Source organism: Eriocheir sinensis, chromosome 18 (assembly GCF_024679095.1).
Source record: "Eriocheir sinensis breed Jianghai 21 chromosome 18, ASM2467909v1, whole genome shotgun sequence".
NCBI classification, from domain to species: Eukaryota; Metazoa; Arthropoda; class Malacostraca; order Decapoda; family Varunidae; genus Eriocheir; species Eriocheir sinensis.
Genome location: NC_066526.1, coordinates 273,366 through 285,053, shown reverse-complemented (window position 1 = coordinate 285,053; position 11,688 = coordinate 273,366).

Sequence of the window (11,688 nt, the reverse complement as noted above, 5' to 3'; positions counted from 1 at the left end):
CACGTCCTTCCCGCGGCGTGTTCCCCCGTGTGTGTGTGTGTGGGTGACAACAGTGTGTGGCGGGTCATGCCGGGTCACGCTGTTGACTTAGAAACATGACCTCACAGCACTCCTCCCTCCCCTCACTCCCTGCCCCCCGCCCTGCCATCCTGCCTACCTCCCTGCCTGACACAACACCTCCCTGCTTGTCTCCCTCCCTCCCTTCTTCTCTCCCTACCCTGATACTAGACCTACCTGCCTCTCTCCCTCCCCCCCTCCTTCTCTCCCTGCCCTGATACTAGACCTCCCTGCCTCTCTCCCTCCCTCCCTCCCTCCCTCCTTCTCTCCCTGCCCTGATACTAGACCTCCCTGCTTGCCTCTCTCCCTCCCTACGTTCTTCTCTCCCTTCCCTGATACTAGACCTCCCTGCCTCACACAACACCTCCCTGGTTGCCTGCCTCTCTCCCTCCCTCCTCTCCCTGCCCTGATACTAAACCTCCCTACCTGACACAACACCTCCCTGCTTGCCTCTCTCCCTCCCTCCCTTCTTCTCTCCCTTCCTTGATACTAGACCTCCCTGCCTGACACAACACCTCCCTGCTTGCCTCTCTCCCTCCATCCCTTCTTCTCTCCCTTCCCTGATACTAGACCTCCCTGCCTGACACAACACCTCCCTGGTTCCCTCCCTCCCTCCCTAATAGTAGACCTCCCTGCCTCTCTTCCTCCTTCTTTACCCTGCCATTCAACCTCCCTGACTCCATTTCTCCCTGCTTTCTATTACTGCTCCCTACTTTCCCTCCCTGCTTTTACCTCCCTCATACTAGACCTTCCTCCCTCCCTACCAGAATACCTCCCTGCCTCCCTCTCTCCCTCCCTTCCTCTCTCTCTCTTTATCCTCCCTTTTTCCCTACTTTCCCTTCCTCCTTCCTACTTTCCCTTAAGACTTTTTCCTCCCATCTCCTGCCCTCTCTCCCTCCCTCCCCTCATGCTAGACCTCCCTACCTCCTTCTCTCCCTCCCTGTCTCCTTCTCTCCCTTCCTTCCTCCCTCTTTACCCTCCATTTTTTCCTGCTTCCTGATTTTACCTCCCTACCTTCCTAACTCAACTGAAACACACACACAAACATACACACAAACAACGAAAAAACAGTAACAACAACAACAGTTTTAGCAGAAGGTGAGGTTAGGTTACTGACCCAACACCTCACAACACACACAATTGCCTCCATCTCTTGCCTCCTCCTCCTCCTCCTCCTCCTGAAGCTTCCAATCACCTACCATGGCAGCGGACGGCGCCTCTTCTCTCTCCACCTGACAGCTCTTCCTCCTCCTCCTCCTCCTCCTCCTCCTCCTCCTCCTCCTCTTTCTCTAACTCCTCCTTTTCCACTGTCATGCCGTCTCCTCCATTTCCTTCTTGTCTGTCTCCTCCTCCTCCTCCTCCTCCTCCTCCTCCTTATCCTCGTATACGCCACGTCTTTCATTCCCTCTTCTGTCTTCGGGTTCCTTCCTGCTCCTCCTCCTCCTCCTCCTCCTCCTCCTCCTCCTCCTCCTCCTCCTCCTCCTCCTTCTCCTCCTCCTCCTCCATATAAGGTTGATAATCATTCTGGTTCTTGGTCATCGTGAGTTAATTAATGATGATATAATTATGTAGACAATGAATGTATGTATGTATGTATGTACGTCCCTTTATGTGTGTGTCTGTTTGTCTGTGTCTGATTGTCTGTATGTCTGATTGTCTGTCTGTCTCTCTCTCTCTCTCTCTCTCTCTCTCTCTCTCTCTCTCTCTCTCTCTCTCTCTCTCTCTCTCTCTCTCTCTCTCTCTCTCTCTCTCTCTCTCTCTCCTTTCTCTCCCTTCTCTCTTCGTTTCTTCCCTGCTTCTCTCCTCCCTCCTTCTCCCCTTTCCTGTCACTTTCCTGTCTCTTTTTTTCCTCTTTTTCCTCCACCACTCTCCCTTCCATTCACAATTCTCTCTCTCTCTCTCTCTCTCTCTCTCTCTCTCTCTCTCTCTCTCTCTCTCTCTCTCTCTCTCTCTCTCACTCCTCAGCCGTTCCCTTCCGAGTACTTATCCTCTTCCTCCTCCTCCTTCTCCTTCTCCACCTCCTCCTAATTTTCTCTCCTCAATATTTTCCTCCCCATTCTCCTCCGGGTTTTGTCTCCAAAGTTCCTCCGTGGTGTAGTGGTTAGCATGCCAACCTACGAATCCGCGGGTCTGTGTTCGAATCCAGGTCCGGGCAGTCGGCGTGCAGCTCACCCATACAGTTTTCCATCCTCCCTTTCTAACTGGTGGATAGATTGGTACCTGGGGACACCTGGGGAAGATACACTGTGGTAACCCGGATACTGTACCTACCCTGTGTGTCCCGGGGTGAGGGTACTGGGGCTAGTGTGACGGAGATGAGCACTGAGGTCAGGAGCAGCTATAGAGTGTGCCCCTAACTTTACCTTTTATTATATTTCTTCTCTTCAATGACTTCTTTCTTTTTCTCTACCTCTTGAACCCTTTCTCCCTCTCCTTCTTCCTTCTCTCCTTTACTCCCTTTTATCTCCACCTTTCTTTCCCGTCCTTTCAAACGGACTTGCCTCTTACCCTTCCCTCATTTCCCTCTCCCTCTCTCCTTCCTTCTCTCTCCCCTTCTTTCTACAAAACACATTTCCCTCTTGCCCTTCTTTCCTCTTTCCCTCTCCCTCTCTCCTTTCCTTCTTCCTCTTTTTCCTTCATAACACATTACCCTCTTTCCCTTCTTTCCTTCCCCTCTCCCTCTCTCCTTGCGTCCTTCCCCTTTCTCCTACAAAACACATTTCTCTCTTTCCTTCTTTCCTCTTTCCCCTCTCTCCTCCTTCTTCCTCTCCCCTCATAACACCTGCTTTTTATTTTCCCTCACTCTACCCATTCCTTCCCTCCCTCCTACTAAACACACTTTTTTTCCCTTCCCTCCTTTTCCCCTCTCCCTCCTCCTCTCCTTCCCTCTCTTCCTTCTTTTCCTTTTTCCTTCCCCTTCATTCCCTCCCTCCTACCAAACTGGCTTCCATATTTCCCTTCACTCCTTTTCCCCTTACCCTCCTTCCCCCTCTCTCCCTCTCTCCCTTCTTTTCCTTTCTCCTTTCCTTCATTCCCTCCCTCCTACCAAACTAACTTCCATATTTCCCTTCACTCCTTTTCCCCTTACCCTCCTTCCCCCTCTCTCCCTCTCTCCCTTTTTTTTCTTTTTCCTTCCCTTCATTCCCTCCCTCCTACCAAACTGGCTTCCATATTTCCCTTCCCTCCTTTTCCCCTTACCCTCCCTCCCTCTCTCCCTTCTTTTCCTTTCTCCTTTCCTTCATTCCCTCCCTCCTACCAAACTGACTCCCATATTTCTCTTCCCTCCTTTTCCCCTTACCCTCCTTCCCCCTCTCCCGCCCTCCCTCCCCTCAAACATCCTTCCCTCCCTCCCTCCATCCCTCCCTTTCCTCCAGCTGGGTGATATACATGCGAAGGAACCCTCGGCGGCGTCACCATAATCCATTTGGCTCGGTTGACGCTGAGCAAACGGTGACGCAACTTTCCCTCCATATCTCCTTTCCTCCTCCTCCTCCTCCTCCTCCTCCTCCTCCTCCTCCTCCTCTTCCTCCTCCTCTGCGTGCCTGGCTATCTGTTGGGAGGGAAGGAAGAAGGAGGGATGAGAAAGATAGATATAGAGAAAGAGGGAAAGGAAATTAGTTAAGAGAAGAGAGAGAGAGAGAGAGAGAGAGAGAGAGAGAGAGAGAGAGAGAGAGAGAGAGAGAAAACAGGAGCATCAATAACAGGATCGACAAAAGGAAGGAAAACAAGAAGGAAGGGAGAGAAAGAGAGGAGGGAAAAGGAGGAGGAGGGGAGAGAAGAAGGGAGGGAAGGGAGAGAAGAAGGGTGGAGACACGCTTACCAATCAACACCTTTCAACGGTAAACACACACACACACACACACACACACACACACACACACACACACACGCACGCACGCACACACGCATACACACCAAATTCTATAATGAAGTGTGAGAAAAAGTGTTGCCTTGTGTGTGTGTGTGTGTGTGTGTGTGTGTGTGTGTGTGTGTGTGTGTGTGTGTGTGTGTGTGTGTGTGTGTTGCAGTCTCCCCTCTATCTCCTGATCCCTCCCCTCCCTTCCCCATCCCTTCCCTCCCTTCCCCTTCCCTCCCTTCCCCTTCTCTCCCTTCCCCTTCTCTCCCTTTCTGCATTCCGATTCTCCTCTTCCGCTTTCTCCCTCCACCTCCTTCTCTTTCTCTCTCCCTTTTTCCTCTCTCCCTTTCTTTTTTCCTCCCCCCTCTTCACACCCTTCCTCTCTCTTCCTTCCTTCTCTATCCCCCTTTCTCTCTTCCTTCATTCCCCTTTTTCCTCTTCGTCCCTCCTTCCTTCTTTCTCCCTATCTTCCTCCTTTCCTTCCATCTCTCTCCCTTCTCTCCTTTCCTCTCTTTTCTTCCTCCGTCATCTCCTTTTCCTTTCTCCTCTTTCCCTTTTCCTCCTTTTCCTTCCCCCTTCCCTCCTTTTCCCTTCCTTACCCTCCTCCTCCTTCTCCTCCTCCTCTCTCCCCCCCGTAACATCTTTTCCATCTCGTGAAGTCAACTGGCCACACACACACACACACACACACACACACACACACACACACACACACACACACACACACACATTAAGGCTTTGCTTGGCTAACACAAAGGTCTCGCCTGATGAGTTTTTTTTCCTCCTCTGTTTCACTGTTGCTGGTTTTATGATGCCGGGATTTATAAGCGTCGCACGGTTTTGATGTAGAGGCTATTTTGTGTGTTTCCTTTGCTTTGGTTTTGGTATTGTCGCTTGGTTCTGTTTGTTTGTGTGTTTGAGGGGTTTTTATGTGTGTATGTGTTTACGTTTCGCCCGTGGCGCCGGTAGGTTTTCTTGATGGGGTTTGGTGGTCGGCCCCAGCTTGCTATGGCGCAGGCAAGTCTTTATAGTGGTGCCATTTTGCTTGTCTCATGCTGCCCCCCAGAGCTCATCTTTGAACTTCTTTTAGAGAGAATCTAGAGTACGGGTAAATAGCGAGAGAAGGGAGAAAGAAGAAAAGAAGAAGAGTTGGAAAGTGAAGAAGAGGAAGGATGAGGAGCAAGAGGGAGGTAGGAAAGGGGAAAAAAGAGCAGAGAATGAAGAGAGGAAGGAGAGCTGGGCAGCGTTAAAAGGATGGTAGAGTAGCCATAGCGTGTCTTCAGGACATCATGTGGGTAGTCTTGGGCCACTCGGCGGTGACTGAAAAATTGCCAGCTTGTCTGTGGCGGCGGGCGGAGCGCTATATAGCCTGCTTCCTCCTGCATGGACGCCGCGCTGAGAAACATGCAAGACTGTTGATGCTATTACGAAGATCAGTATAAAAAACACTGAAAAAAATAACACACTTGTCCTCCTCAAATACCTCCTTCTCTCTCCTGTCCTTTTATTTTCCCCTCTTTTCTCTTCCCACCTTTCTTTCCTTGTCTACTCTTCTTCTCTCTCCACTTACTCTTCCATCTCTTTACATCTACTTTCCTTCTCTCTCTTCCTCCTATCCTCTATCCCCCTTCTCTCTCTCTCTCTCTCTCTCTCTCTCTCTCTCTCTCTCTCTCTCTCTCTCTCTCTCTCTCTCTCTCTCTCTCTCTCTCTCTCTCTCTCTCTCTCTCACAACAAGCGCATGCAATCACTCGCACGGACAAACACTTTTAGCGACTCTGCAAGCGAAAGAAATCTCAATCCTCCTCAGTGGGAGGGAAGGGAGGAGGAGGGAGAGAGAAGAAGAGAAGGAGGAGGAGGAGGAGGAGGAGGAGGAGGAGGAGGGAGATAGAAAGAAGAGAGGAAGAGAATCAGAATCAGAATCAGAATTTGATTTTATTATCCATTTTAAAATGGCTATTACTGGCAAACATTGTGACGAAAACATCCTAGTACAGAACGAAAATGTAGTAATATACCAGGGTTTCTATACTAGGACCTTAAATCAAGTTAAGATATACAGATAAAATAGGAAATAAAATAAGAGTAAAAGATGCAATATAAAATCTAGATCTTAAAAAGATAAGACATAAGGTTTTCCGTAAACAAGAATAAGATGATATCATACTAATAAAATAGCAATGTGCGTACACGTTGTCGCATGATAATATAATAGCCATATACAAGAAAAAGGTTGTTTTCAGCTCTCTTTTGCAAGTAGACATATATTTGGTGCCCTTCACATGATTAGGCAGGCTGTTCCACAGCTTAGCTCCAGCTACCAGTAAAGACCTGTCTCCTATGTAAGTTCTTATTCTGGGAACAAGTAGTTGGTTGGTTGCAGAACCCTTTAAGACATTCTAAGTGAGAGCGTTGAGCATTTGGCCCCATATTCTCAAACATTTCGGGGTTCAAGTACTCAAATTTGATAAGGCTTTCGTAGACGTTGTGTTAGTATTTCCATGGGTATAGTTTTATGAGATTCTACTTACACATATCAACTTATAGAGTCATTAACCGCGCACTAAACCAAAGCCAAGACCAGCTGAACAAGTTTACGAAGACATCCGATACGAGAGAAGCAGAGAAACGCGTGGAGGGGAGAGGGGAGAAGAGGAGAACATTGGGAGGAGAGAGGAAGGGAGAAGAGGAGGAGAGCAGCGGGAGGAGAGGGAGGAGAGACGAAGCGGAGGAGGGGTCGACACAGCCTTCCCCTGCGGCGGCGACACAAGCTCTGGGGTGATCGGGCGATGCTCTATTGACTTGTGTATCTTGGTGAGCCTCATTAGTCTCGCCTTACGCTTCCCCCCCACCCCCCACGTGTTAGGCTCCCCCCGGGGACCCCACGTGTTACCGCATTAACCCAAGGGCCTGTTTTTTTCAAGGGTGGGGGTAGTAAGGATAGGTAAGGGGGGATTGGGGGGAGTTAAAGTGGACGACGGGCAAGTGAGAGAAAAGGAGTGGGAGGTAAGGGCAGGGGGTGAGGGAGAGGGAAAGAAGGTAAGGGCAAGGGAAAGATGAGGCTGGAGTAAGTAAGGTTGGGGCAAGATAAGGCCGGGGGAAGGGGTGGGGTGTAAGGGAGAGGGGGAAAGGGAGAAGGGGAGGGTAGCTAAGGGTGAGGAAGGGAGGAGGAGGAGGGTAGCTAAGGGTGGGGGAAGGACGGAAAGGAAGAAGGGAGGGTAGCTAAGGGTGGGGGAAGGGCAGGGAAAGGAAGGGGAGGGAAGGTAAGGGTGGGCAGAGGGGAAAGGAGAAGGGAGGGTAGCTAAGGGTGGGGAAGGGCGGGGAAAGGAAGGGGGAGGAAGGTAAGGTGGGGAGTAAGGGCAGAGGGGAAAGGAGAAGTGGGAGGGTAGCTAAGGGTGGGGAAGGGCGCGGAAAGGAAGGGGGAGGGTAAGAGTAGGTAAGGGCAAAGGGAGGGTAAGGGTAGGGAAAGCGAGGGTAAAGGTGGGATGGGGGGAGGGTAAGGGTAGGTAAGGGTGGGGAGTAAGGGCAGGGGAAAGGGAGGGGGAGGAGGATGATAGGTAAGGATGGGGCAGGAGGGAAAGGGAGGGAGGGATGGAAGGGTAGGTGGGAGGGGAGGGCAGGGAAAGGGAGGGGAGGAGGGCAGGAGGGGTGGGGGAGAGGGAGGGTAGGTAAGGGTGGGAGGGTAAGGGTGGGGGAGTAGGGGAGGGGAGGGAGGGAGGGAGGTAAGGGTGGGGAGTAGGGGCAGGGGAAAGGGAGGGGGGGAGGGTAAGGGTAGGTAAGGGCGGGGTGGGGGGGGGAGGTAAGGGCGAACGTTTGTCATTTCTTCCCTAATTGCACTTTCATCCTTCATTCTTTTACGTGTGTGTGTGTGTGTGTGTGTGTGTGTGTGTGTGTGTGTGTGTGTGTGTGTGTGTGTGTGTGTGTGTGTTGCGCTTAAATTACCGTCCTGTTTACTTTTTATCTCTTTTTTTTTTTTTTTGCTTTCCTTTCAGTATTTTTGTGACTGTTTTATTGGTGCTTCGGTGTCTTCTTTTTTTTTCCTTTCTCATTTATCTCTTTTTTTTCATTCACATTTTATTGTTTTTTATTATTTTCCTTTCCTTACATTTTATTTTCTCACGTGGTTTCTGATATCTTTGGTTCCTCATTACCTTCTATTTTGTTATTTAATGTTTTTTTCTATCTTTTCTTTGATTTCTCTTGTTTCATATTATTCTCTCTCTCTCTCTCTCTCTCTCTCTCTCTCTCTCTCTCTCTCTCTCTCTCTCTCTCTCTCTCTCTCTCTCTCTCTCTCTCTCTCTCTATCTATCTATCTATCTATCTATCTATCTATCTATTTATTTGTATATCTATTTATCTACCTATCTATCTATCTATCTATTTATTCTTTTCATCTTCTTTGATTTCTCTAGTGTCCTCTCTCTCTCTCTCTCTCTCTCTCTCTCTCTCTCTCTCTCTCTCTCTCTCTCTCTCTCTCTGCAAGGATAAGCTTCATTAGCGGTCGAGTCTTTGTTGGTTTAGGTTTTGATAAGGTTTCCTCATCACCGCCAATGAGCTAACTCACTCTCTTCTTTCTCTCTCTTTTCTCTCTCTCTCTCTCTCTCTCTCTCTCTCTCTCTCTCTCTCTCTCTCTCTCTCTCTCTCTCCACGTGTTGGCTTTTAGTTCTTTGTTTAAGCCACTTCTGTCATTGGTATGGCGTTGTTGTCTCTCTCTCTCTCTCTCTCTCTCTCTCTCTCTCTCTCTCTCTCTCTCTCTCTCTCTCTCTCTCTCTCTCTCTCTCTCTCTCTCTCTCTCTCTCATGCGGTTAGTTATAATGGAGGAGACAAAAAATGTAGAAAAAGAATCAAATATCAGAGACGAAAAATTATCTATGGAGGAGGAGGGGGAGGAGGAGGGGGAGGAGGAAAAGTCATCTGGGTAGTTGACAACCTCAAGAGGAGTCTGATGCATGGGACCCGGGCGGTGATGACTTTGGGAGAGGAAAAAAGGAGGAAGAGGAGGAGGAGGAGGAGGAGGAGGAAGAGGGGGAGGAGGAGGTGGAAGGAAAGAAGGGGAGTCAGAGGGAAGAGGGAAAGAGGACAAACAATAACACGAAGACCACAAAGAACATGAATAAAATGATGATGACGATAATGATGTAGGGAAAGAATTGACTGACCAGATTCTAAAAAAAATTGACGTAGTAACAAAAAAACAAACGGGGATATCACGTGAATCTCATACTGACTAACGTTTGAGAACACACTCCAATAAAAACTGGTTGTATATAGGAGGAGGCATGTAATAGACTGACATACTGAGTGACTTAAAGGCGATTATATGAACCAAAGATATAATGTCTAGCTTAAAAAGGGTAAAAGGAGGGGAATGAGGAAAGAGAAAGAGGGAAGACAGGAGAGGAGGAGGCGGAGGAGGAGGAAAAGTATATACTGGAATAAAGAAGAAGAGAAGAGAAAGAGGAGGAGGAGGAGGAGGAGAAAAAAAATAAGGAAAAAATAGATAAATGAGTTAAGTATCTAAAAATATAATTGACACACAAAGTTAAACAAGGATGCAAGGAGACTACAAGGAGCCAGACTGCCACTCACGGCCTAACTCACTTACTCGCCTCCCCTTCCATAATATATATAGCTAACCTCTGTTTAAGGCTTTCAATTTTGTTTGCATAGGCCACGCATATGCTCAATTTGTTACCTCATCCAACAGCTTGCCCATGAACCAGCTCTTCCTTATTTCCTCCCTAAATATAAATTTCTCTAACTTCTACCCGATGCTTTGTGTTCTCATATTAATTAATCCCCTTAGCCCATTTAATAACTGTAATCACCCCGCAGTCTACGCCTTTCCAACATTTTATAAGTGAACCATGCACAAGAGATTTTCCAAGCCACATTTCAGTACAGTACAACATTCAGATAAGGATAAGAAAAGGTGCCTTGATCACGTGAAAAACTCGTACAACAAAAAGATAACTCTAACTCTGCATAATATCAACATTGTTCTACCTCTGCTCTCCCTCACTCATCACATTACAATACAAAAAAGGTGCCTACATAACGTGCCGAAATTGACCTATCTTTCGGCCACTCCTCGAACTCTTTTTAGGAGCAGTGAGTAGCGGGCTTTTTTTTCACATTTGTTTCCTTTTCTTTATGCCCTTGAACTGACTCCTCTGCTGTAAAGAAATAAAATATAAAAATAAAACATTAAGGAAACATAAACTTTGCTTGATCTCTCCTTCTATCTACCTCTGCTCCTCATCCTTCATCGTATATGGATACAAAATAAGGTGTCTCAGTGAGGTGTAAATTTCATATATAACAAAAGGAAACAACCTCTGCATGATCTTAACGTCTAATTACCTCTCTGTTCTTCCTCCTTCGTCACCTCCAAGCCGCCGTCACACCTGTCTCACCTATCACCTCTCTCTCTCTCTCTCTCTCTCTCTCTCTCTCTCTCTCTCTCTCTCTCTCTCTCTCTCTCTCTCTCTCTCTCTCTCTCTCTCTCTCTCTCTCTCTCTCTCTCTCTCTCTCTCTTTCTATTTATCTATCTATCTATCGATCGATCTACCTTTCCACCTTGATTTACCTCCTTCCCTTCCTTCCCTCCCTTCTCGACTATACCTGAGAGGGGGTCGAGGGAGGAGGGGGGCCAGGTAAGGGGGGGGGGGCAGCCAGGTGTGAGGTGTATGACGTCACTTGTTGACAGGCCGCTGGCTGTCTCTGAGGCGCTAATGTAGTTTGTCTTGTCACAGTCCGCCAGGTGACGTACACACACACACACACACATATACACACGTACTCCTCCCCCTCCACACACACACAGACATCTTTTTTACGGCATTCTTAACCTCACAAATACCTTTCAGTTAATCACTAAACAGGGAAACAAAAGGAATGTCAAATTATTAGTGTTGAAAAGAATATCAAGTCAGAGCTTGTAACAGAAGTAGGTAGTGGTATAATAGTAACAGTAATAGTAGTAGTAGTAGTAGTAGTAGTAGTAGTAGTAGTAATAGTAGTAGTAGTAGTAGTAGTAGTAGTAGTAGTAGTAGTAGTAGTAGTAGTAGTAGTAGTAGTAGTAGTAGTAGTAGTATAGTTATGTTGTTGTCGTTGTGGTAGTTTTACACAAAGAGATAATTATATACATACTACAAAAAAACACAGCCTATACCAAAGAATACGTATCGCTTGCCATATCGGCCAAAATTTAACCTCGAGAAAGCCGCCATCAGTCTTTCAGCGAGTATTTTTCAGATATTATGGAAAAGAGTCCAGACCACGCCCGGGGCAGCACTGGGCCAGAAGGGGAAACATTCGTGCCCTGATTTAAGAGTACGTGAGGTTTTTATTTTCATATTTATTTCATTTTTATAGGAGCGGCGTGTAGCGGGCTTTTTTTTTTTTTGTACTCTTTTTATTGTCCTTGAGCCGTGTCCTCTGATGTAAAAAAAAAAATCCGCCCCATGGTTTTCTTAGGTTCAGTTAGTGTTTATCATATTCTTGTGCCATCAATCAGTCACTTGTCATCGGGTAGTAGTAGTAGTAGTAGTAGTAGTAGTAGTAGTAGTAGTAGTAGTAGTAGTAGTAGTAGTAGTAGTAGTAGTAGTAGTAGTAGTAGTTGTAGTAATGGTGGTGGTGGTAGTAGAAGCAGCAGAAGTAGTAGTAGTAGTAGTAGTGGTGGTGGCAGTTGTAGTAGTAGTTTAAGTAGTCGTTGTCATCTTGGGATATTTATCTAAGGAAGTTCTCATGAGCATTTCGTTACGAGATATTAATTT